The 27,050-nt window shown below is 41.4% G+C and overlaps 1 protein-coding gene across 22 annotated transcripts in view; it reads left to right on the forward strand.

Moving 5' to 3' along the window:
• The window catches only part of DLG2 (discs large MAGUK scaffold protein 2), a 1,040,391-nt gene that overhangs the window by 886,507 nt on the left and 126,834 nt on the right, over window positions 1–27,050 (forward strand). Inside the window, exon 1 of one of the 22 annotated variants that reach the window (XM_056327241.1) lies at window positions 26,713–27,043. The exons of the other annotated variants lie outside the window; for them this stretch is intronic. The gene's annotated coding sequence lies outside the window, so the exon portion shown is untranslated. Of the gene's footprint in view, window positions 1–26,712; window positions 27,044–27,050 lie in introns of those variants that run through there. 22 annotated transcript variants of the gene reach the window in all.

The following is a 27,050-nucleotide window of genomic DNA, read 5'->3' on the forward strand; positions in this document are numbered from 1 at the left end:
GTTCTAGCATTTCCTTTATGATATAAATCAAAACCATGTAACCCACCCTTACAGTATTACAAATAAATCAACCAATATTCTATCTCTGGATGTAGTCTTTGCTGCAAGCAAAGAATAAAAGATTATTTCTTCACGCTTATTAATCTTGTATCATGTAGGGCAGAGCCCTGTATGTTGTACTTTGGAAGCCCTCTTAGAGATTTTGCATGATGCACCCTTTGGTTTCCTCTACTGGCTTTTCAGGCATTGTGAACCTCTCCTTGGGCTCCAGGTACACCTGCTTTTAGGGCATGTCCTGAGCCAACCTGCCACCGAGCAGGGCAGGACAGCTGAGGCTCGTCTGTTCTCCGGCCTGAATCCCATCTCCCCATGCTGCCACCAGGCAAGACCTGCCTTGTCTCTTCCCTCCTGCTCCAGGGGAGACCGCCTAGCCTAGAGGAGTAAAATGGGAACTCCATCTCACCGCCATCCCCGAGCACCACGTGGACATCTTGGTCCTCAGCAGGTCTTGCCATTCTGAGCATGTCTTCTCACCTACTACCCTCACCCCCCATCTGGTCTTTGTGCTTTATCTTTGCCCCAGGATCGTTTGCCTTCCTCTTTAATCCTCACCTCATCCTTCGTTATCCCTTGAAAGGCCCCATGTACCTGCACTTCTCTGTGCATTAATTAACTCTCTGCACAAGACATACCAAGATAATTGATGTTTGTTTCTGTGTGGTATGCTCTCTCCGCAGCCCGTGCCTCTTTCATCTATTTATCTCTAAGGAGGAGGCAGTTATTCTCTAGGTATATAATTCATAGCACAGCAGGTCTCTTCTTTTAGTCAGCCCGGAGTTATTAGCTGTTAGTAATGTGGTTATTGATGATAACAGTGGTTTAAAGATGTTTGGGGTTTTTTTTCCTTACTACTGCAAGGCAAGTAGAGGGCGACACTTTTCCTCTTTGCATCTCTAACGGGAGATACAGGGGAGTATCACCCAGGTTTCACGTTCCCCGTGACCTCTTTTATTATCCATCTGTACTACCCACTGTGTGGACTAAGTGACTGAATTCTAAAAATTACCTTATTTTTAAATTGTTTCTGAATTTATTTTTAAATTGTTGTTGAAAGAAAATCAAAGCTAATAGTAATTTTTTCCCTCCTTTTTTTTTTTCTTGTGTTATGAAGTTTACATATCATCTTGGTTTGAAGCCAATTTCATAACACTGTTGCTCTACGTTTTTGTCGGTACTTGGGTAGCTGTATAGGCTGAAAGCTGACTACACTTCTGTTTTGTTCCGTTACAATTAGCTCTTTTCCTCCCAATTAGTCACGGGATTATGTTTACCTTTTCTGATATGCTTTTTTGAGTTTAATCACCTTACTAACATCTGGCTAATATCTTACAAATTCAACAGCTTCTTACATGCAGTAGTATTCAGTACTTTCCCTCTCTCATTAAATGCTTCTCTTCCCCCCCTGCACTTCACTTCTCCTACTCATTTCAGCAAAGTGGTTCCTATGGCAACACACTTTCCATATACACTTTAGGTTGTGCTTCAGCATAAAAGACATTGTAGCAGGCTCTCTGCTATTTAATGAAGGCTTGGGCACCCCCAAACCCTCCCCCCCCCCCCCCCCCCCCATCTGATACTGCCTGACTCACTCTGGGGTTTGGATCAAACCTATTTCTTTCGGAGGAATGCAGATTTTTTAACACGTACAGGTTTGGTCTGCATTTGAAATACTTCATAGGCAAGATGTTTCTGCTGCCTTCTTCAGCATTCTAGGTGGGCTAGTGGGATTTATAATTAATGTTCAAAACTAATGTTTGTATTATGCAAGGATGCTGCAGAAAAAAGTATCTTCCAGAGGCCACCAGGCACTTCCCAGCTGGCACTGGTCAGCGGCACGCAAGGGGCGGCAGGTTCAGGCTCTCTGGGCTTCAGTCAGGTGTGATGGTCATAGCTCAGGTACAGGCTGTGCTCACGAAATAACAATAGTTGCCTTCAGTCAGCCCTCAAAATCCATCAACAAGTCTACCACAAACAAAATCGACAAGATGTTCCTGTTCACAGCTTTTGGATTATAATGACACAGTCTGTTATAAACCCATCAGATGTTTCAGTGCTGGGCTGCTTTGCGAGCATTTGAACACGTTTCTCTCCAATGTGATGTCTTCCTTAGGATGAAGCAATCTTTAAATATTTGCACAGTAATACTTGACAATGTCCACTTGGCTGAATGTGAGAATATGGGATAAAATATATCCCATTATTCGTATAGGTACGTCTGTGTGAGCACGCACATAAATCTATATAAAATCAGTTTTTCAAAAACAATTCACTCTTTCCAAAGACCAGGGGCTATTACGTGTTGTTATTTATTTGTATTATCCCAGTGACCCTTAATTACACAAGTTTTTTTTCTGCCGCATGGTTTTTAGAAATACGGAACTTACATGTTACCCCTGCCCAAACCAGTTATATTCTATGTACAAAATGTGATTAGAGATGTTTGCAGCAAGGCAGAAGATAAAGTGCAAGGAAAACAGTGAGACAATAATGATCAGTAAGATGGACTGCAGCCTAATAATACTGCCAAATTAAATACTGTTACAGTTTTGTATGTCTCACGGAAAAGCTGATCAAAGCAAAGATCTGGGAAAATTAATTTTGGATAGATTTCAGTGAAACAAGATTTCATTTGCCAGTGACAGGGAAAAAGAAATTGCAGTAATTGAAATGTGAGATGAAAGCCTGAGCAGAAGATCTAGTTGCGTGGAATAGAATTTACTTTGCTTACATTAATAATACTACCTAGGTCAGGAAAAATAATTTTAAGTATATCGTGGAATCATAGACTGGTTTGGGTTGGAAGGGGCCTTAAAGATCATCCAGTCACACCCCCCTGCCATGGGCAGGGACCTTCCACCAGCCCAGGCTGCTCCCAGCCCCGTCCAGCCTGGCCTTGAGCCCTGCCAGGGATGGGGCACCCACAGCTGCTCTGGGCAGCCTGGGCCAGTGTCTTGTCACACTCACAGGGAAGAATTTCCTCCTAATATCTGACCTAAATCTCCCCTCTTTCAGTCTAAAGCCATTCCCCCTTGTCCTGTCACTGCCTGCCCTTGTAGAAAGCCCCTCTCCAGCGTCCTTGTCGGCCCCTTTAGGCACTGGCAGCTGCTCTAAGGTCTCCCCGGAGCCTTCTCCTCTCCAGGCTGAACAACCCCAACTCTCCCAGCCTGTCTCCACAGCAGAGGGGCTCCAGCCTCTGATCATCTTTGTGGCCTCCTCTGGACTCGCTCCAACAGGTCCATGTCCTTCTCCTGTTGGGGGCCCCAGAGCTGGATGCAGCACTGCAGGTGGGGTCTCACCAGAGCAGAGTTGAGGGTCAGAATCCCCTCCCTCGACCTGATGGCCACGCTGCTGGTGATGCAGCTCAGGATATGGTTGGCTTTCTGGGCTGCAAGTGCACATTACTGGGCCATGTTGAGCTTCATCCAACTTTGGCTAAAATTTTCAAAAGCACTGATGAGACCATAGCATCCATAGGAGAGTGCTTTTTGCTTTTAAAACTGACTGAAGCTTTTAGCAGTGAGTATGTCTTTGGCTTTTAAGGAAAAATACTCAAGGCTTCTAAAGACCAGATTACAAATATTTCTTCTTAGGTACTTGCAAAGATGTCCAAGAATCCATGAAATAGGTGTATAGCTATTGATTTCAGGTTAGGCATTCACCTAAATGCTTTTACAAAACTGAGTGGGTACCTTGCATCTTTAGACACTGACCACTTTTTGGAATTTTGGAGTGAAATCCATTTAAGCTTTTTTTTTTAAATTTTTACCTAACCTTTATACCAGGCTTGTTCTTGTTCTGGCTGGCCCATAGAGCTGCTTAACTATTTTATAAAGCTGATTTCGCAATTTGTCTTCTGTTCTTATTTTATCAAGCACCTGCTGTCTTCTCCCTGTAGTTCCCACCAAATGCTCGTTTCTCCATTTTGTGCTGGTTAATTGACTTGCTAGAGAATTAAAAAAAAACAACAAACAAAACACGAAATGCTCATAATTTAAACTGTGTCTACATGGTGTGTTTAGGCAGATGAGAAGTTGCTGTGCCTGTGATGTGAATTGACTCATGATTTTCATGTTTGATCTATTCTATCAAAAATGCTATTGTGGCAGCTGTAATCCTGAAAATATTTTTCCCTCCGCTTTAGCAGAAGTGGTGCAATTCAGACTATGCAATCAAATCGCTATGTCCATAAGTTGGATGTTTATAGGACAATAGTTGTAGGAAGAGTTGTCCCTTGGCATCCTATTTAGAAAATAAATTACTCATTCTTATGTTTGTTGGTTGAGGCTGAATATGATTACTCAGTTGTATAAAACTTACAGAAACTAATGAGATCTTGTCTGTGGTTAGCATCAGTCTCCTTTACTGGCAACATGGATTATATAATATCATGCATCCAAAGGGCAGGAAAAGCAGAAAGCTTTTGAAAAAGCGCTATTGATTTTACATAGCTATAAACTGGTGATTTTTTTTTTGTCACTGCAATTTCAAAACACCTTCCAGGCCTGCATTAATTAGGGTAACTAACATATGCCAGCAACAGTCCCTCTCATCTCACCTTTTGAAGAAAAACAGTGTGGGCAGAGGAGTGTTTCAATTGGATTTTTGAATTATCTGTACATGCATATTACTACATAGTCATATTATTTCAAACAAGATGAAAAACAATGTTTAAAAGCAAATCTGGTGAGGTCTGACTCCCTCCATTGTGCTGGGAATTCATTCCTTAGCCACTGGCTGACCTGTCAAATTGCGATTCCACTCTTGGGTGCTCAGCATGAATCATGTCGGTGTAATTCAGCCCAATTAACTTTCATATTCTCAACTAATGCTTGTTGGTTGTATGTGCAGGTCCGCTAACTGCAAATGCTCATACTTAGACAATTCGGACCCAAAGTGGGTAGTTTGAGTTCTTACATCACTGGGCATGCTTAAAGTGCTGGTCATAATCTTTCCAGACTACTACACTTCAGAGGCATAATGAGCTTTTTTGGAGAGGCGTTTGACTGGTGATTATTTAAAGGCTTAGGCAAGCAATGTTTGGTATCCTGTGATTCCCCAGAAATTAGTGGTGGTGGCTGTGATCAGTAAATGAGAAGTAGAGGTCAGTGTCATTTGTGAAACTCTTCAGAACTGATTGTACACACTTAGCAGCTTGTATCTTGATTTTCTAAATGTGGAGCTGTAAAGTGAGGAAAAAGTTTGTCTCTTCAGGATTAGGAGACTCAGAAAATGTGCGAATCTGGAGATATTTCCACATGTAGCTAACTATAAGCTATTTTTTACATGAGGTACATACTTACCCTTTAAAACTTGCATATTTGCATATTTTGTTTAATAAGAATGCTTTCAAAAAAAAAAATGCATCTGGGTTCTACCTTCTTTTTCTGAAAGTTCCTAGAACTGTTTTAGTGCAGAATTTTATTACGGCAATGAAAAGATGTTAATTTACAATCCCAAGTGCAAATACAGACTGGGCAGAGAATGGATTGAGAGCAGCTCTGAGGAGAAGGGTTTGGGAATGCTGATGGATCAGAAGCTCAACATGGCCCGGCAGTGTGCACTTGCAGCCCAGAAAGCCAGCCATGCTCCGGGCTGCATCACCAGCAGTGTGGCCGGGAGGTCGAGGGAGGGGATTCTGCCCCTCTGCTCTGCTCTGGTGAGACCCCACCTGCAGTGCTGCATCCAGCTCTGGGGCCCCCAACAGGAGAAGGACATGGACCTGTTGGAGCGAGTCCAGAGGGGGCTGTGACGATGATCAGAGGCTGGAGCCCCTCTGCTGTGGAGACAGGCTGGGAGAGCTGGGGTTGTTCAGCCTGGAGCAGAGAAGGCTCCGGGGAGACCTTAGAGCAGCTGCCAGTGCCTAAAGGGGCCGACAAGGATGCTGGAGAGGGGCTTTCTACAAGGGCAGGCAGTGACAGGACAAGAGGGAATGGCTTTAGACTGAAAGAGGGGAGATTTAGATTAGCTATTAGGAGGAAATTCTTCCCTGTGAGTGTGACAAGACACTGGCCCAGGCTGCCCAGAGCAGCTGTGGGTGCCCCATCCCTGGCAGGGCTCAAGGCCAGGCTGGACGGGGCTGGGAGCAGCCTGGGCTGGTGGAAGGTCCCTGCCCATGGCAGGGGGGTGGGACTGGATGATCTTTAAGGCCCCTTCCAACCCAAACCAGTCTATGGTTCTGTGGATTCCCTGCATTTTCTTTTTTTTACAAAAAGAAATCTCTGAAGTTGTATAGCTCAAACTATACAAGAATAGGGTGGCGTTTTATACTCTTAAAATTATGGAGAAGGGGACAGGAAAATTCTGGGCCATTTCACTTGCCTGGAAATCTGTCATTTACATTGAAGATGGAGTGTGATTCACAATTAATATCAGGTGTTGGCATCAATTTAATATTAAAGTTCCTAAATTTGAGTTCCTCCACGTGGATATCCCTAGTGATCCAGCTCCCAGTGCGGCAGCTGTGACACCCTATGTGGCTGATAGACAGCAGTGCCTGAGGGCCCCGGCACAGGGCTGGCAGATGGGGGGCAGGAGTTCACAGCAGCTAAAGCCAAGTGAGATAGTTGGAGCATCACACCTGGTATCAGCCTCCCATGCTTAGGCAACTACTTCTTATCCCTAGACTTCCTTTACAGTCAAGAATGAGCAGAACAGGTCTACAACTTGCAGTGATCCATGTGATCTGTTTTAAGCATCTACTAATTTGTATCCATTGTCTATTATTACAGTGTAAATGACTAGGCCAGATATATGTGCCGTCATTGTAGACATTGTAGAAGTCATTACATCATCAAATCTTAGCCTAAATATAAAATAATTTTTAGCAGTGCAACCCAATCTGCTCCCTTGCAGCACTCTGGTGTTTTGCCTCTGCACTGACTAGTTTGGCTTTCTAAATGACCAGAAAATGAAGTAAAGAAAAAATAAAAATTAAAAAATCTGATGCTAATCTTACAAATCCAGACCTGTCAGAAGGGAAGGGAAAAATGGAACAGTGGAAGGGGTGTCCTTAAAAGCAGCAAATGTGACGTTGGGTCTTCAGAGCTGTGTTACATCTTCCCAGATAATTAGAATCTGAGAGCAGCTGTGGTCAAAGAACAGAAGAAAAAGATAAAATCTATTAGAAAAATGAAGATTTTCTGTTTGTTGTAGAAAGGAAAGCAGATCCCTGTGGAATGAAGGGGTGTCAGTGAGAGGTAGGGCCTCTTTTGAAAGGCTCAATGACAACCTCTTTACTTGATATCACAGTCAAATACTGTGGAAATAATTATGTCTCTAGCTGAAAAGCATTACTTAAACAGAAGGAGAAGTACATACAGTTTTTTGAACCACAAGAAAGAAAAATAGTGTGATGAAGTTGCTTCATTTAAGGCCATATATTACTAACACTAGGGATTGGAGTTTTCAAAAAACGTTCAGTAATCTGATGTTAACAGGAGCAGTTAGACTAATAGGGAATGCTCTGGAAACTATCCAGGAATTACATAGAATCATAGAATAATTCAGGTTGGAAGGGGCCTCTGGAGATCATCTATTCCAACCCCCTGTTCAAAGAGGAGCCAACTCAAACAGGCTCCTTGGGGCCTTCCTCAATCAAGTTCCAGGTGTCACCAATGATGGAGCTCCACAGCCTCTCTGGATAACTATGTTCCAGTGTTTTACCCCCTCCCCCCGGCCAGGTTGAGTCAGAATTTGCCCTTGCTGCAACTTATGTTTTTTGCCTCTCATCCTTTCACTGTGCACCTCTAAGAATGGTCTCCATCTTCTCTAGACCTTCCCATTAGGTAGCTGCAGATGGCAACAAGATCTTCTCTTTCCCTTTTCCTCTTGAGGCTGAGCAAATCCAAGTGTCTCAGCCTCTCCTTCTGCATGAATGCCTGCAACGAGGTTATTTGAAGTAAACTACGTGTGAGAAGGCAGACCTCCTGCTGCACTTGGTATCTAACTCACTTTTAGAGTAGGGAAGCTCAGCCAGCCTACTTTTATCCTGAAGCCCTGTGGAGCTCTGACATGAATTATTGCTGATTGTAGATGACAGAAGAGATGTGCATTGTTTGGCTACAAGAGAACATTTTTGTTTCATGTGGCTGCTCCTTTCGTTGCAAACCCTACGGTAGCAAAGGACAAACCATGTTGCTGCTGCCTGCTCTTCTCTTCCTTAAAGCATCATTAATTAGTTCATAACAGTAGCAAGACATCTCAAATGCATTTCATTTCATGATCCCCAAGTGCATTGGAGAATTAAGTTATACTTGCAAAAGTACAGGGGTGCAAAGGGGACTACGAATGATACAGAAGAAAGGAGAGAGCTTGTGCTTGGGGAAGATAAGAAGCTCACCCAGAGCACCATTATGGTGGTGCCGCTGCCTTCAAGGAAGCAAAGCTGGGAGGAAGCACTCTGCCTGCTTTATTACACTTCACATATTCCAGAGGTTCTCGTATACATCGGGTTCTTATATACTGGGTCACAACAACCCCGGGCAATGCTACAGGCTGGGGAAGAGTGGCTGGAAAGCTCCCTGGAGCAAAAGGACTTGAGGGTGCTGGTTGGTGGCCAGCTGACCATGAGCCACCAGTGTGCCCGGGTGGCCAAGGTGGCCAACAGTATCCTGGCTTGTATCAGAAGCAGTGCGGCCAGCAGGGCCATGGCCGTGGCCATCCTGCTGTACTCTGCACTGGTGAGGCCGCACCTTGAACCCTGGGTTCGGTGTTGGGCCCCTCAGCACAAGACAGACCCGCAGGGGCTGGAGCGTGTCCAGAGCCGGGCAGGGGCTGGGGAAGGGGCTGTGGCACAGCTTTGGGGGGGACGCGGTGGAGCTGGGGGGCTCAGTCTGGAAAGGAGGAGGCTCAGGGGGGACCTTAACATCTCTACAACTACCTGACAGGAGGCTGTAGGCAGGTGGAAGTCGGTCTCTTCTCCCAAATAACAAGCAATAGGATAAGAGGAAATGGCCTTAAGGTGCATCAAGGGAGGTTTAAGCTGGATTTTAGGAAAAATTTCTTCACCAAAAAGGTGGTGAAGCATTGGAACAGGCTGTCCAGGGAAGTGGTTGAGTCCCCATCCCTGGAGGTATTTAAAAGATATGTAGTTGTGGTGCTTAGGGACATGGTTTCGTGGTGGACATGGCTGTGCTGGGTTAACGGTTGAACTTAATGACCTCAAAAGTCTTTTCCAACCTAAATAATTCTATGATTCTGTGATTGGGTTTTGTGCCTTTTTGCCTAATATTTCCTACAATTTAGATTAGTTTCATCTAATGCAAGAGACTTTAAGTAGATTTTGGCGGAGTCTTTTTTAAAAAAAATCAAAATGCTTCTGTTGAAACACTAAAACTGTCAAAATGAAAAAAAAAATCCACAAACTCAATCAAACCCACATTTGGTGAACTCCTATAATGTCAGAAGAGGGCTGCACCAATTATATTTCCACAGACGTAAAAATCTAGAGGAGGAATAAGCCACAAAGCTTTTCAAATTGTACAAATTGTGTTAGGAATATATTTGTATTTTCTGGTTTATATTAATAAAGTTACCATTGTGAGCATTCTTTGAATCATAAATCAGAGATCATTTCCTAATCTCTCTTTTCCCGCTACATGTTTGTTGTCTTTTTTCTTTTCCATTTAGGAATGAGTTTAACAGAAGGTAACTGAATTTGCAATATTTAACTTTTGATTTCTTTCCAGTTTCTCTCTTTTTCACAGAGGAAAATTTGATCCACAGTTTGGGGAGCTGTAATACAAACTGCCAGGGTCTGGGATCCACAAGATCAGGGTCTGGGATCCACAATCTAGATATACAAATGTAATTACCTGTGCCCACAGGACAGTGGGCACATGCAAAAGGCTGAAGAGGAGCTGCGGAGCTGCAAATATATCCTAGCTCCTAAACTGAGAGAAATAAAAAGGATAATCTGGGAAAGTACTGAAAATACAATATAAAATGGTACTCTACCATAAAATTCTACTACTATAGGATTCAAAGTTCTTTTAAACTATTTGAGGAGAAAGCAGGCAAAACTCATCCTGCAGTGCTTTTTAAAGGAATGCAACGTCCTAATTTTCCTAGGATCCAGTTAGTAGTGTTCAAGGCCAGGATATGGTTTTGGATCGCCACTCTGTTATACCTCTCTACCACATGCTCTTAATTTTAGCATTGGTGCCACAACGCTGAGGATGAAAATCAGGTAGAACAAAACTGCATTTTCTATGTGAGTAAAGTCAAAGTTGAAACCTATCTTTGAGAAGTTTATTCATCCTGTCTTGATCTGATGACACAGAGAAATGGAGAATTCAGCAATTCATGTGATAATTTCTTCCAATGCTTATTCATTTTAATACATATTAGAATATGTGCATTATTTCCTGTGTGGCATTTTCTGTCTTCCAATTCTAATCTCTTCTTTTCATGCCTTTCTAAATGAAAGTCATTAAGTATCTAACATTTTGTCCCATGAAAGTGGCTGTATGTTACAGCTTCTCTATTTACTCTTTGCCAAGCTAAAAACCTTTATAGCAATTTCTTCAGCTCTTCAGCTATTTTTCTTTGTGGCTTTTGGCTTCTGCCCCATCATTTCACTGTCAGTTTTGGACAACAGAATTTCTTTCAGTGTTTTAATACCAGTGTACTCAGCACCCAAATACACATTTGTAGTCTGCGTTTTTATTCCTTTTCTTGCTGAGTCTAAGCACACCTAACCCATCTGAACTGTCGAACCATTTTTACTCTAAATCCCTTTTGCAGTCACTCCTTTCAAGCATCCGTAGTAATGGCTTTCATTCTGTGTTGCTTTATATATAAATCATATTAGATGGTTATATTCAGACAGATTTCATTCAGCTGGGACTAGCTTAACAAACTAACCTGATCATGAAGCAGGGCTGACGTTCTCTAATTGTTATTACCTTTTCTACCAGTCTTTGTTCTAGCCTCAAGTTTAGTCAAAAGAATCTTAGCTTTCAAAACCATATGAAAATGCTGAAAAATGTCTGTTCTTGTATTTATCCCTCTGAAACCCTACATCCAGTATCACTTTGTGCTTTCAATAACATTTTGAGACACAAACCATTTCCTTGTAACTTAAGGTGGGCTTTACCGATACTGTACGGCGCACAGCCTGTAGCGTTCATTCAGACACTTCGCTGAACACTATTATGAGTAAAGAACTTTTAAAACTGTTTTTAAACATCTTTTTAAAGTCAGGAGTGAGGCTTTTTTGGAGGAGGCATATTTTCAACAGAATCATGTGAATTGTATTACATTACAATATAGCTTTATTTTTTTGTTGTTGTTACTTTAATTGCATTGATATTAGGCTGACGGCTCTGCGCTTACCCAGGCATCTTTTCTGTCCATCTGGACCACGATTCTTTCAGCCTGCTGGAGCTTCCTCAGCAGTCCAAGGTGCATGAAGGAGGAAAAGCTATAAACCAGATGTATCCTCATCTGTCACTTCAAGAACTCTTCAACATTAATTATTCATGCCTATTTATTATATAATCTTCTATTCCTAGTTAATAATGAGTTAAGGTTTTAATTTGTTTTTAGCAAGTACTCTACTATATACAGACAGGTATTTCATCCCTTTCATGCAAAAAAAAAAAGTGCATCATCCTATTTCTTTCCAAAACCTGAAGAGAAGTATTTAGTGAATAGTCCCCTGTGTTCTGCATTACTATTAAAAATTATATTATCTTCACCTAGTGATGGATCTACACCATTGCTCAGAGCTTTTTTCATCCAAATCAACTGAAACAATCATTTTTATTGTTCTTAGTCCTGCCAGTTATATTTCTTTGATAATTTTAGGACCTATTATAGTTTCCTATACTTAATACCTTTTGATTTACACCCAGTAACCTCCTTATTTCTGATGGCTGCCCGTATTTCATCATGGAACCAGGAAGAACTTTTGAGCCTATCCTGTCCTTTCTAGTGCCATATCTGTTGCTGCTAGAGATTGATCGTTAGGATCTGTGATGGTAGACAAGGGAGTTGGAGGATTCATTTGCACACCCTGGTATGATGCTATCTGAAAGCCTGGCCAACTTTTTGGCAACATGCATAAAAAACTGTAGGTGCAGACAAGGGGGCTAAAATTCTGTGGCTGTGGCCCCCTTCCCTGATGAAAGTTGCTTGCACCCATGGGCATCAAAAGTACTTTTTTTTGGTAGTATTTTTTCATATTGTGAAGGTGCCTGGGGGGGTTCTGTTTTCTCCCTCTGGAGGCAAGTTCTGCTGTAGTTTTTGCTTGAATGGTTATATGAAAAAACCCCAAACCCCATCAAACCATATGTAAGGACAGAGGCAAAATTATCTCCTCAGCTGAACCCAGCAAGCCTTTACAACAGACTCTTATTTCTCTGTCTTGGGATGTCTGAGTGGCAAATTCTCCCAGAGGCTTGTGAGTACAAATGTATGGCTAACAAAAATTGTGATTTCTTTTCTTGAAAGTAGAAGGTAACCAGATTTTCACCAGAGCTTTAAGGGTATACAATAATAATAGTTTGTTATCTTTTAAGTGCTCCTTTAGCATTCACCTAGGTGCTTGACATGCTGATCAATGATATGGAATAATGCAATAAATTCAGCCTGACAAGCTGAGGATTTCAGTGTGGAGATTGTGCCCTACATTAAAGGCAACCCAAGAGAAAATGTAGCTGGGTAAACAAAAGCAGAGTTGGATCAAGACTGACTAAGAAGGGAAAAATTAAATAGCCACCTCTGCAGGTCCTGTTTTGAGATAGGTAGCTTGAATAAGGCCAGCCCTTAGTGACCTGCCTGACATGTGCCTGATTCTTTAAGCTGCGGGTGTAAAGGGTGTAAATTGCAAAGGTAAATTACACTTTGCAATTGCAAAGTGTAATTGCAATTGTGTTGCAATTATTGTCCTTGAAGGGAATGTGTTTGTGGAAGTGCTAAACTGTTTTTTGTATTTGCAAGAGGAGTAAGAGGTCGATGACTGTCCTATTTTGGGTACTGGGAGAGAACAATTTTGAAGCAAGTGTCGGAACTAAAATTAGAGCTTTCTGAAAACAAGAGCATAGTGAATCAGTTTATTCTGGTTTAATCCAGACATTTAAAAAGGCCTAAAATTAGTCCTGGATGTGACAGAAAATATTTGGGGTTTTACTTGGTTGTTCACTATTATCTTGAGTTCCTTTTAAGAAGATTGGGCCGGATGGAGCCCGGAGGATGAGATGTGGAGGGAGCTCCTGCACAATGGAGATCGGGAGGTGCTAAAAGCTAGGAGAAACTTTAATGCCTGGCAGGCAAAAGGATCACAGTAAGAAGATGGGATCCTGCAGCTGATGCACAGGCTACAAGAGTTTCAGACAGGAGCAGGGAAGAGGGAACAGGAGTGCTGGTGTGAGGTCTGCTGCTTCTCAGAGGAGCCCCTGAGCTAGAAGCAGCAATTGCTTAAAGTGTGGAGCATCTCCTCCCGCGGGGCTGCGGTGGGCCAGCAGAAAATTGTGTGTGATCCCTATATAATCTCTTTGATTTAAAATAATCGCTTTGGTAGCATACATGCTAGAAAACAACGTTTGGCAATATTCCCAAGCTGGAATATGACTGCCCTTGCTGTTAAATTGTTAGCAAGGTCCTTGGCACATTTTGGCCCAGCATTATGTGATCTGGGTGCCAGCCCAGGTGCAAGACCAGCCCCATGGGCCACGTTAAACTTTGGGACAGCAGGAGAGTGAGAGTTTGGTGCCACAGACATGAGCTGCTCCAAGCTGCCTCAGGGTGTAGAACTCATCTTGGAAACATCTAAGTTACTAATTATAAACATAGCCTTTGAGTTCTCTCTAATTAAAAACAAGGGTTCTAATAAAACCTCCATCTTCAGAGTCCAAAAGTCTTTCAGCTCTACCTTCACAGCTCTAGCTAGCCCAGGGTCCTGTGACACTAGGGTTAAGCCATCCCTGGCAGTGTCTGCAGCTTCCCACAAGCACACGTGAGTGTGAAAGCAGAGCTGACTACCGTTACATCCATAGAGATTCCAAAAGTGCAGAACGTGAACGTATGGTATAAAGATTTTTTAAAATCTTTTTTTTTTTTTCTAAAGTACATGTTCCCCCTGCAGTCAGAATGTCAGAGAACCAGGAACAAAGACTCAGTTGGAGATCTCCAGGCAGCTAGATGCTGCTGTGTGCTACGCAACCTGTTGGCACCATACAGTCTTTGTAGCTCTTGAACTGTCAGCCTGACAGAAACTGGAGGGTAACCTCTAATTTGCCTATGTATTATTGATTGAATGCTGCACAATGTGCTCATTTGCATAAGTTTACGTAGCTTTGTGATTTTTGATGAATGCAGATCTTTTTTACAACTTTAATGTGTGCTATCAATCATTTTGTGAACTATGGTGAGATACAACTAGGTGAACAAAGCCAAAGGATCAAATAGCACTTTTGGACCTAAAATCCACCTTTCTTCCCAGTGCTGATGTGCTTTTGAAAGCAATTCTTAGGAAATGAACCACATTTTCTACTTGTACCGGTGCTGCTACCTAGCACAGACCTTCCATGAATACCCCTCTGGCTGCTCATGCAGACAGACACAAGTCCATTTAACTGCTGTGAATTACTCAATTACCACAATGTTTCATAGCTGTAAAATGTTTTTCAAAACCACAATTTCTTCTTTTACATGTCTCTAAGCTTGTTTTCCAAGTAAATAAATAAATCTTGAAGCTTTGTGCTCAAAGGGAGGGAGGATCTTGTTGCTGTTTTCAACTGCCAGGTAGAGAAGAGCCAGAGGCTTAGCAGGGATGCACAGTGATGGAGTGGGAGGCAATGGACACAATAGAGGAAATTCAAACTTGTTAAGAACAAAATTATCACTATGACAGCAGTCAGACTAGATATGCTTCCATTTCAACTCAATAGATATAATTAATAATTTAACAGTGCATCTCATGTAGTCCACCGTGAAAGTCTGTAGCTTTGCGAATAATGCTTGGGTATTGTGCTGAAATTACTTTGAGAGACTTCCGTTACCTGTCTTTTGAAGCATGTTTCATGTGGATAGAACACTATGATACATAATGTGCTATGGTAAGTAATCATATCTTAATGAAGGCACTAGGAAATTAACCTTCAAACCTGGCTTATTTTGCATGAGATTTACTAATATGGGTAGATCTCAGGTTCTATCCATTCAGTGAAAACTGAATGTTTCAGTTTTGTATTGCATGTGTATAAGGTAATGTGTCTTCATTTAAGAGTACAGGATATGTGAAGGGTGTAAAGATTCCTCTGCTTAAAAATTGCCTTTCAGGATAGCTAGATAAGTATTTAGAAACCTTCTTACAGTAGAAAACTTCTCCAGCAAAACCACTGTTGAATTATTAGTTCATATTTTTATCATATAGAGCCTGGTAATAAGTTCTCCAGAAAATGTTTAAATCAAAAAAAGGATAAGACTTTTATCTAAAAATACATTTCTAAAGACAGGCACACAATATTTCTTGCTCTGAACTGAGGATCCCTGAAAACCTGGCTGTTGCTGGGGGCAGAAGGTAGATGGTCTTGGTTATGGAGTTGCTTTAAGCAGGAGAGCAAACAGATAGCCCCCATGTTTTCTGCAAGAAGAGTTAATTTTTAATGCTGCTGGCAAAGGAGACCAAAAAGCGAGAGAGTGGGTTAGAAAGCTTGCATAAAATATATTGAGAAATTGCCTGTTAATTCTCTTCCTTTCTGATATATATGCAACTGAGGTTGGTTTGTGTTTGCCAAGATGGTTTGGATTTGTGTAGGTATCTGGACTAAAATAGCTGAGAAATCGTGCTGAGTTTTCCTTTTCCCATTCTAAAGCCCCAAATGCTACTTGGCTGAGAAGCTATCCCTAAGATATTTATTTTGGTTTTCTCTCTCTCAGTAGCATTTTTATGCTAAACCAGTAAAATCACGACAAAATGAGTAAAAGATAAATGATGAAAGATCACCTATGGGCCTTTATTTGTCACATGTACTCCATTAAAATATTTATTATTCTTGGAAAGGATACATGTCATGTAATAGGAGAAATCGTTCGCTGACAATGCTGCATCTGGGTACTATCAACAGGCACTGCTTACGTGTTGCAGAGGGGAAAAAAGTGAACACAGAAATGAACACCTTATTACATATAACGCTGATTTAGGAACTGTCAACAGCGTAATATCTTGGGCCCAGATATGTTAGTGTATCTGGATGTTTAATTTCTGGGACAATCATTGAGGGTATAGCTTCCTTTGCAGAGAAAGTCCTAATTCTTCTAATAATCATTATTTTCTTGATGACACTACTATTGAGAATAAATGATTTCAGTTGGAAGGGACCTACAAGGATCATCTAGTCCAACTGCCTGAGCAATTCAGGGCTGACCAAGTTAATGCATGTTATTAAGGGCATTGTCCAAATGCCTCAAACCCTGACAGGCTTGGGGCATCGACCACCTCTCTAGGAAGCCTCTTCTAGTGTTTGACCACCCTCTCGGTAAAGGAATGGTTCCTATTTATTAGTAGACACCTAACAAGCACCTCCTGTGTTCCCAGTAAACTGCCTGCTCTACTTGTCCTTCACGTTAGGACTAAAGGGAAAAATGTTTTGGTAGGGTATGTTTTGGCAGGATATTATGATCTTGCTGAAGTGCCGGCATAGTCCATGGGTTTCTGGCTCCTAGCAGCTCTGTTTTCCTGGGGAGGTCCCCCCCCAAGCTGCTGAGCAGTGTCATCCCCCAGTCAGTAGTACTTAGGGACCACCCCAGGCTGGATGTGCACGCCACATACCACCTGGTGTTTGGCAGGGGGTTTTCAAATCTACATTTGATTTTTAAGCCAATCGCCAAAATATCAAAATTGTGGGAAATAAGCTTTCTCAGTGTAGCTCCATTTCCTAGCTCTGCATAGAAAACCTGCCTGAAAAATAATAATTAAAAAAAAACCAAACCAAAAAAACCCAATAAAGTGCCAGAATGCAAAGTATCCCTTTTATGTTATGGTTAGAATCAAAGATCTCTGGAAACAGAGAACTGGAGAAACTGTAAGTGGAATAATTGTGTCGTTTTTCTCCTCTCATGTTAACATGAAGCTGCAGAGGTGAAGTACCTTTTGGCAATATTAGATCAATGAGTCTGTCAAGTTTCACCTGGACTGTAAAGCTATCCTAGTCCCAATAATGTTCAATACATGCAGGACCTGCCTTCACATAGCAGATTACCGCTCAGCTGTAATTAGAGCGTCCTCAAATCTGGAAAATAACGTGAAACGTGCTTTAGATTTCAGCAGTCATAATATTTAACACATAGTTCAGAAAAATCATTAGTTTAACATGGGACATTCACAGTAACATTGCTTCAAAGAAAAACATAGCTTTTTAAAGTGATATTTTCTCAACTGTCAGTGCTGTCATTGGTGATGATAAACTGTATGGTGGCATTTTTCTTCCTCAGTACAAAATTAACGATTAATCTGAGGTTTTCAATGGCTTTTCCCTCTGTGATTTTTCTTTATAACATATATACCTAAATTTTAATGAACTGAACATAAGCTGTGTCCCTTATTACTGCTACATGGGAAGAAAGGATTTTGTTTTGGTTGGAAAGGTCAGAAATAATTTCTGGTGATGGCATCCTGTCTAATGCCAGTTGATGTTCCTTTCCCACAGGAAGCTCTTAATTTTGTTGACCAGTTGTAAAAGGGAAGCTAAAGAAAATCAATTATTTGTAGGGAGCACTGTGTTAAATTAGCGCATATTAAGATTCCAAATGGATTTAATCCTTCCAGAAAAAAGGCCTTAATTTCTGGTAGTTTCAATCAAAGAAAGACCCTGAAGTGACTCCATGAATATTAACATGCTGTGAATTTTACACACATTGACTTCATACATTTAATTGATTTTCCCTAACTTTCTCCAAGCCTTCTTAAGTCAACAACATAGTAGTTTAAAACCAGACGCTTATTTCAAAATCAATTAACTGCAAACCAAGCCGGGTATAAAAGTACATTCTTCATTCTATATGGTATTTGTATAGGAATTATGATATAGGAAGAAAAATGTTAATTATGATTTAACTTCCAAAATTACGTTTCTTATGTTTCTGAGAAAAGCCAAACATGTATCTCAAAAACTTTACAAGAAATATGCATATATAATTGAATGATTCATCTGTTTTTGTCATTTGCATTTAATTTCCACCCAGTGTCTGAATGAACTTATTGTTAGTAATATTTTTATAATTAACATCTTTCACAGGAATATTTGACCAAGAAATGTAATGCTAATATTTACACCTCACCAGGCAGGAAATGAAGAAATAGAATATGATTATGAAAAACTCATACTATAAATACAAACATAATGTTCATAAATTATCTGTAGGCAGAAGGCATCTACTAACTCCTGTATGATCATTAATTTGTGAAAACAACAACAAAAAAAACCTGGAAAAAAGAAACAAAAAAAAAAAACAAACGGAGAAGAAACCATACATTCACTGCAAATTATTTGCTCAGCTCCGCTGGTCGGTCATACTGAGAAAAGCTTTATTTACAAGTCTCTTCTTTTTATTAGGATATAGGTAGTGCAGTGTAAACACACACATAGGATTTGCATTTTTCATCCTCCTAAAAGTCCTTGTTATTTCAGTGGGTAAGAGCTGAAGTGCAGCAGTCCAATGGGATGCTCATGGGAAACAAAGTAATTAAATTTACTGGTAAAAAGCAAAATAATTTTTTTCCCTCATAAGTTTCTGGTACAAGCTAACTAATTTTTGCATGCCTGGAATTTTGCTGGTACTTTCAAGGACGTAGTTTTTACTTTCTAAGAGAATATCCATAGGGTCACATATTGCCAGGACACATCCCATCCATTGAGGTGTGAAACTGGCTCCAGTCTCCGCAAGAAGCCACCTTCCCGACTGCCCTGTCCTTTCACAGCAGACTGTAGACAGTGCTTTCTTTGTAAGGGTCATATTGTTTCCTTCAAAAGTAGCCCGGTTTCATCATCTTGCTGCATTTTTATACATTGTTGTTAAGTCCTTGTTTGGTGCCAGCACAAAGCAATATGGATTGTCCACTTTCCACATGCTCACCTCAGGGTCACTGTGTTTTTATTGCTCTCATTCAAGTATGTCACTTCTGATTATTCCACCCCCAAATTACATTTAAAGGCCAGTAAGTGTGTTCTCTGAGAACTGGAGCTGAAAACGTTCCTTTAATTTGTATCTGTGCCCAGTGACAGTGCTTTTTGTATTGTTTCCTCTATATCCCTCAGACTGACGTATATTACTGTCTACTATGCAATATTAACATTGGGAGGGCCAAAGGATTATTTTTTTTTTCCTAATGTGGTTAAAAGCAGAAAATACTGGAAAAAAATCACTGCTTGGACCCTCCAACTCTTGCAGAACTATTTGCGTTGATGGTGCTTTGGTGGCCAGCAGCATTAATGCTTAAATACACTAAAAATAATAATGTACCTTCACAGTAGCTGCATGAAGCAGTGCTGAGCTGAGAAACTGAGATGCAGCATCCATCCCAGGACACGCAGGAACAAAACTCCTGCAGCAAACATCCCGTGTTCTCAGCTACTGCTGTTTGCTGCTGCTTCCCTTTGCCAGGGCACTCTGCTAAAAAAGTTGTGGAATCATGAGCACGAGGGAGAGAAGGCAATCAACCTTCCATCTCCCCACTGCTGCTCTTAACTTTTATCTTTGGCCTTTGTTTGCTTCCAGTTCAGGCATCTAGCAGAAAGCTGGTTAGAGCACAGGATTAGACAGCTATAAATTGAAGTGCGGAGAACTGCACGCAGAACCATACACTGGTTTGGGCTGGAAAGGACCTTAAAAGATCATCTAGTCCCAACCCCCCCTGCCATGGGCAGGGACACCTCCTCAGCCTTAACACCTACAGTCTCTCTGTTCATTTCTTCATTATTTCCTGATAAATCCCACTACATCATTTAAGAAATATTAACAAAATGTTCTGGTTGTATCTACGCAGAGTTAGTTATTTCAGGAGGGTTTCACTCAGAGTTTCTGATGCTGTAGTGAGAATAAGTATTTCTATTTCACCTCCTTTAATTCTTCAGCTCTTCAGTTAAAGGTCTTATAGCACTTTCCCACTCCTAATTAATCCTCAAGCTGTAAGTAGTTCAAGAACAGAACATCTAATCAGCGTCCTGGTTCCTGGGTCCCACCAGACACAACCCTTACAAAATGGTGGCTTGTCCTTAAGTTCCCAGCTTGGCTCAGACTCTGTGGAAGTTAGTTGCCAGGTACAAATGTGACGGGGTGACAGATGTTTCCCACTTCATGGTTACTGCTGATGGAGTATCGTTGCCATCCTGCCTTCAGAGTGCCCAGACAGCACAGGGCTATACTGAGCACGAAAGTCCTTTCAAAGCATGTTCACCAGGGTATCATCACCCTGAGCTACCCAAAAGGGTTTCAGCTGAGAGCTGAATTAATTAGTCTGCCATTAGAGCCAAGACAGTAAATCTGCAGTTTCAGCAGTCCTGTGAACCATGCAAGGCTGCAAATGATTCCTGCTGAGCTGAGGGAGGGTTTGCCATGCCCCAGCAGAGCAGTTATTTCTTCCTTTCTTTTCAGAGCAACACTTCACTCCGCCGCTCCTGCAGTCGCATACATTCTTCCTTGCTGGGAGGTACTTTCTTGGCACACTTGCAAGCAATGGCAAAAAAACCTGCAGAAGTAAATTTGAAATAATGGCTGGCACAGGCCTGGCTTGAGTATCACCTGCTGTCCTGCCTCGGCTTCTCTGGATCACAGATCACTTTACACGTTCAGGCACCAGGAACAGCATAACCATGGAGTTCAGTATGAGTAGGTTAAATTCACTCGTGGTGGCATCTAAGCTAGCTCATTTGGAGCTAGCACGGGTATCTCTACATTCCTCTGCCATCTGCATTGTACTTAGTCATCCAGGCTTCAGATTTTCTTTCCTGAAAGAAAACTGTAGGAGGGGAAAACTTAATCTAAAACTGTGTGCGTAATGATTCCTGTGCTAGCTCATTGCCACAACCAGCGCAGAAGGCATCCTCAGGCAATGCCGCTTATTTTTTGCAGTCTACCACAAATGCAGGCCTGAATTTCACAGTTTTCTCATGAAGGCTGTTCTGTGTGCTGCTCTTGTGTCCCTTTCCATGGATAGCCCCTTGCAGCACTGCCATGGCCGCCTTCATTATACCAGATCTCTCTCTCCGCCACACGTACCATGCCTCTTATGGTCATGTCTGTAGAGTTGTTACTTTCTCCATGCATCAGTAATTGCTGTAGGTAACGTGAAGGACTATGCCAAGCTGACAGATTTTCATCACCATCCTCAGAGGAGTCAAGTGTATCATTCCTGTGCTGTACTTCTTCCCCAAATCAGCCACCTACTCCTCCCACCACAGAGTGCACGCAAAGATAAACTGCGAATCTCAGGAGGATCTTCATGTCTCTCCACCATTCCTCACCATACAAAGATGTTAACTCATTTGCTCCCGGCACCAGGCTTATAAATGATTTGGCTGTGGGGCCTCCAGTTTGTGTAAAAGGTGCTTGTGTGGTTTGGTACTGAATCTAATTTTTACCTAATACAAAGTGGATCTTCAGCTACTTTTCCAGCTCTTGGAGTTAGTAAGTCCTCTATGATTCATTTTGGATTTGAGTATCGAGCTTCAGACAAATTTAACCTATTTGAAAGAAAACGAGAAACATAGGGTTAAAGGCAAAATGAAAGTCCAGACAACAAAAAAACCCACCCAATTCTGGATGCTGAACTATATCCTCCCAAGTTTCTCAGTTCTTCTAGCCAGCTGAACCGATCTAAGCCATACAGAAAATGAACGTTCATACAAAGTCTCAGACTGGCTTAAAAATGAGCAGCTGTAGTATTCCAGGTTCATGGGGTGCTATAAAAGGCTTTTCAAATCAAATCCAGGCAGCCTCTCCAGAGGCTCTAGGGAAAGCGCCATCTGGCCTTCCTTCCTTTTAGCAGCTCTTCTTTATTACTGATAAGATCATTCATATTCTTGAGACTATGAAGCCACCATTAAGAGAATTCAGCCTTCCTAACTAGCAAAGCAAGTTCTTGTCGTTGCCCTTGATCAACTGGAATTGCTCTCTCCGGTGTCTGTTCATTCAGACCTCGCTGAATATCCTCTTTAATTCTCCTTTTTCTGTATTTTTTCAACCACAGTCCTCATTCAGAAAGAGGACTTGAGGTTGCATTTGCAGCAAGAAAGATATCACTTGAGGAACAAAAGTACTGTAATACAGAAAAATATTATTATAGTAATGGCACTTGTACAGTCCTTTACATCTTCAAAGCCCTGTGCTAGCTAATTTATTAATTAATCTACATACACAGTTTTATTCATTTCTACTTATGAGGATTAAACTTAGAAACTAAAACTATTTTAAAACTGTTTTTAAATGGAATTGCAAGTGTGCTATATTGAAAGGAAACTAATTTCCCCAATGCCTCGCTATGGCAATTAAATTCATTTACATTGCCACTGCTGTTTATTTTGCAATGCATGATGTATATAGGTTACAGCAATGAATTCTGTCTGACAGTGTGTGGTACTATTTTACTGTGTATTTGTAAAAGGACAAATTTTTGTTGGATTCAGATCACAGACAGTGGAGTGAGTGGCTTGTGAAATTCATAAATCCTCAGTGGTCTCAGCTGGAATTAAAAGTCTGATAAATTTCTGTACCCAAAAGGTACAAGGATGACCCCATCTCACCCTACTACCCTTCAGAGAGTACCGGTGTTGAAATTCCCTGTAACTAGTGGTGAGCTTTATCAAATGTAATAAAAGACCTTTACAAGTATGCTCAGCTGATTTTCATTTTTAAAAAGGTAGGTCTCAAATTAACTAAGCTCATGCAGATTTCCTGGCAATTCTTAGCTGGACTAGGGAGGGAGAGCTGAATTAGTGCCTTTGCTGGGAGGAAGGTGAGCAATGACCTGATTAGTGACCTGCAGCCCTTCAGGTGCTGGGTTTTGTCTTGTCAAGGGCCCAGGAGAAGCTGGGCTGTTGTGAAATGCTGCAGACTGAGGCAGAACAGTGTTGAGCCTGAAATCACAGGAGAAACATCCATAAGAAACAAAGTCTTTTCAGATCCCCTGATCATTGGAAAGCTTAAAGTTTCTTGTTAGTACTGTTCTTCTGGATGTTATTGTCTGATGAATGCCCAGTCCTTTTTTTAAATCCTGCTGGGCTCTTTGCTTGAGAGACACTCCCTGACAGTGCCATCAACAGGCTATCAGATGAAAAGAGCATATCCTTTAGCCAGTGTAAAAGTGACACAAATTCACTAAAGGAATTCAGGATCATAATTGCTAAATGAAAGGTACTTAATAAACACTTCTTTAGTTTTCAAGATAGCATCTTAGGCCATGTGGCAAGAATTACTGACTGGTGTACCGACCATCCATACTATCTGGCGTAGGCTGGAAATTATCTCTGGTGCACATTTATTCACCCGGAACTCTGGGTCTACGCTGTGGAGATCCTGGAGATCTAGTTTTGCCTCACTGGGATGTGAGGTAACCGTACTAGCTAATTCGTGATCTCGGTAGCATCAAATCTGCCTGTAGTTACTCTCAATTTGAATTTTCCTTAGCTGCTTCTTGAGCAGAAAAGTTAACAACTCTTGTTATTCCAGCTGAATGCCCTGATTTTTCCTCAGTGATCTGTGTGCTCACTTTAGATAGAAAATAGGATGTTATGATATGTAGTCAGTATAGTCCACGTGACCGTGGAAGAAAGGAGTCATGTTATGGCAGCAAATGGGAACATTTTTGCCTTTTTTTTTTTTTTCATTTTTAGATAATTTCTAGTTTGAAGCTTGAAGCAAAGAACCTCCAAGTCTATAACAAGTGTGTTTGTTACAAATGCCTTAAAAATACATACTCTCTATATATGTAGGTATACAGGAATCTGGCAGCCATATGGGATTTTCACACACCTGCCAATGAAACGAGTAAGTTCGAATGTGAAATCTCACATTCTGCACCAGAATGTATGAACAGAGCCCCGAGGACTTGGGCTGTGTGATGATCATATCTGTTCACTGCGAAGGTCGCAGTTTTACAGATCACCACATTGTCGACTATTATGGCAGTATCAACTATGAAATATTTCCCATGGAAAGGTAATACAGAAGCCAGTATAACTAATTAAAAATTGCAAGTTAATATGAAACAGGGTAGCAGCTTTTCTTGGAATTGTGGCTCTTGTGTAATACCACAGACTGTGGTTTATACATGCCTCCTACACACAGCTATGAAATATTGCAGTGTCTTACATTATTGTGATAGTGGTCAGTTTTACAAACCTGTACTTCAATAAACGTGAGCTGAATTTAAGGGTTAATGTTACACTGGTCAAGGAGATTCAACAAGCTTTTCTTGTGTCTTAATCATGCTGCACTAAATTATTATAAGGCAGTGCCATAGGATCGTGGGATCTTTTAGGTTGCAAAAGACCTTTAAGATCATAGAGTTAACCGTTAACCTAATGCTGCTGAGTCCACCACTAAACCACGTTCCTAAGCCATGTCTACGCATCTTTTAACTACTTCCAGGGAAGGGGAATGAACCACCTCCCTGGGCAGCCTCTTCCAATGCTTGACCACCCTTTCAGTGAAGAAATTTTTCCTAATATCCAATCTAAACCTCCCCTGGTGCAACTTGAGGCCGTTTCCTCTTGTCTTATCACTTCTTGCTTGGGAGAAGAGAACGACCCCCACCTGGCTACAACCTCCTTTCAGGCAGTTGTAGAGAGTGATAAGGTCCCCCCTCAGTCTCCTTTTAGGAAGCCTCTTCAAACCTGAATGGTGAAGGCCAAAAAAAAAAAAGGAAAATAGATGCCATTTAGGGCATTCTGGCACATATGGTTTGAAACTGTCTTTTATGAAAAATAGGTCAGAAAACTCTAATTAGTGCACGAGACAACAAACTGTTGTGTTTGGGCCATTTTAGAGAATCTCCATGATTTGCAAGTGAAATGTGTATACCCATGAGAATAAAATTTGGCTCTAAAAGACAAATCCAGTGGCGCAGACCTTTTTGCTCCTTCTTAATGAGCCAGAGTCTGTCATTTGGAATATTTTCTGCCCATATTGGATTATTCCCAGTCAGCATGGCTGGAAAATCCAATTATTGGATCTCAGCTGCCCTTTCCTCTAAGAAAGAGACATCACAGCCATTACTCTGATTAAGTCCTGATATGTCTCCCCTACATTCTGCCACCCAACTATACACAGCTTTTCCTTCATCCAAGCCACTATAGTAAGAGTCAGTAGCGCATGCAGAAACACTGCTCATGCCTCTGGCCTTTAGTGAATTTTTTTCTGGGATAGTGAAGGTGCTGAACACAAAGAGACAAATGAGGAATGGGGGGGAACAAGCAGCTGAGGACGGGAGAAAAGGGATATATATAGGACTTGCTTTTGCTATGCATGAAATGCAACACCCTGTTCCCACATCGTGACGCACATCAGTCGGTCCAGATGGTGAGAAGGGTTGGGTTTCTGCCTGGGGCTGCCGGCACAGGCTTCATTTGCATTCCTCAGCCCAGTTGTTCGCGGAAAAGCATCCAGACGATGCGCAACTGCTCACACAACTGTGCTCACCTTCCCAAGCGCATCCTGTCTTGGTGGTACCAAATACTGGGAGAGTCTTACAGGCACGGGGAATGAAAAGAGCTGGCTCAAGTTCAGGTTCCAAATGGAGCCTTCTGAGAGCCATAACCAGTGATGTAGAAATAGAATAAAGCATTCGTTCACACTCGGCGCTTGTACAAATAGCCTTGAGTTTGTGTAAAATCCATACAAAATTCCTGGAGCTCAACTCTGGAAGAGCAACTTCTGCTCCATCATAAAAGACTTACCATACAAAACGCTTTGCAGTGACTGATCCCTGGCTGTGTGTTACCAGTACCATAACCAGTTTTCCTTGTTGGGAGCTAATTGTGAGTGATAATTTGTGGTGTGTGCAATGATTGTGAATGTTATTGCTGTAATTAATCCCATTTGAAAATGTTTAATTGATTGTATTAATGGGTCTAAGTTTTAGCTGTTTGGTTCTGTTGGTTTGTATCTATACATTTACTTTAAAAACAGTGCAAGCATAGAGAGAAAAGGAAGCGTTACAGAAGCGAAGACCATTAAAAACACATATTTATAACTTAGAGAACATTCTTAAAACCTATCAGGGGTTTTTAAGAGGCTTTTAAAATGTGCACATAATTTTACCTAACAAGTACATTGCTTTCGACAGTCATTCTGCCTGGAGTAATGCTTTCACGTTATCCTTGCTAATGTCCATGGAATTTGCCAGAATAATTTCCATTCATGCTAGTGGAAGTTATGAACTCTGCGTTAGTCACTAAACAAGAACTGTGTCTTTAAGAAGGGAAGATTTTTATGAAGATTTAAAAAAAAAAAAAAAAAAAGATGAAAACTGTGTGTAGAGGAGGATGAAGCTATCTTTACTACTGTATTAAGAAATGTTTAAGTGAAGAATCCGTATTGGTAGATGGTTTCTCCTCTGAGTTTTGCTTCTCCCCTGAAGTGCAGTTGATCATTCCACCTTAACTAGGTGCAGTGATTGACAGGTAGAGATGTTGCACAGAGCAGAAGGTGGGAGTGTGCTCTATTGGTTTGTGCTTGTACATCCTGAGCACCAATTACTGTCACTGCTGCCAGCACTGATGTGTTTATCAGGATGAGTTATAGCAGAATATATGTACACAGGCAGTGTGTATGCTGGATGACCACCCCCTGTGATGTAAAATATGAGAGTCTGGGAGCTACCGTTTTATAATTCATCAGGTTCAGCAACTGAATGTTGTTGGTTGGTTTAGTTATAAAGGCAAGTGTGAACTGAACAGCAGACAGGAGCATCTCGCATTAAGAGTCCTACGAAGCTGCATTTGGTGACTGGGCTCTGCTTTTGTTCAAGTGAATTCAGTTCTCGGTGAGTG

Source organism: Falco biarmicus, chromosome 2, assembly GCF_023638135.1.
Source record: "Falco biarmicus isolate bFalBia1 chromosome 2, bFalBia1.pri, whole genome shotgun sequence".
In the NCBI taxonomy this organism is placed as follows: domain Eukaryota; kingdom Metazoa; phylum Chordata; class Aves; order Falconiformes; family Falconidae; genus Falco; species Falco biarmicus.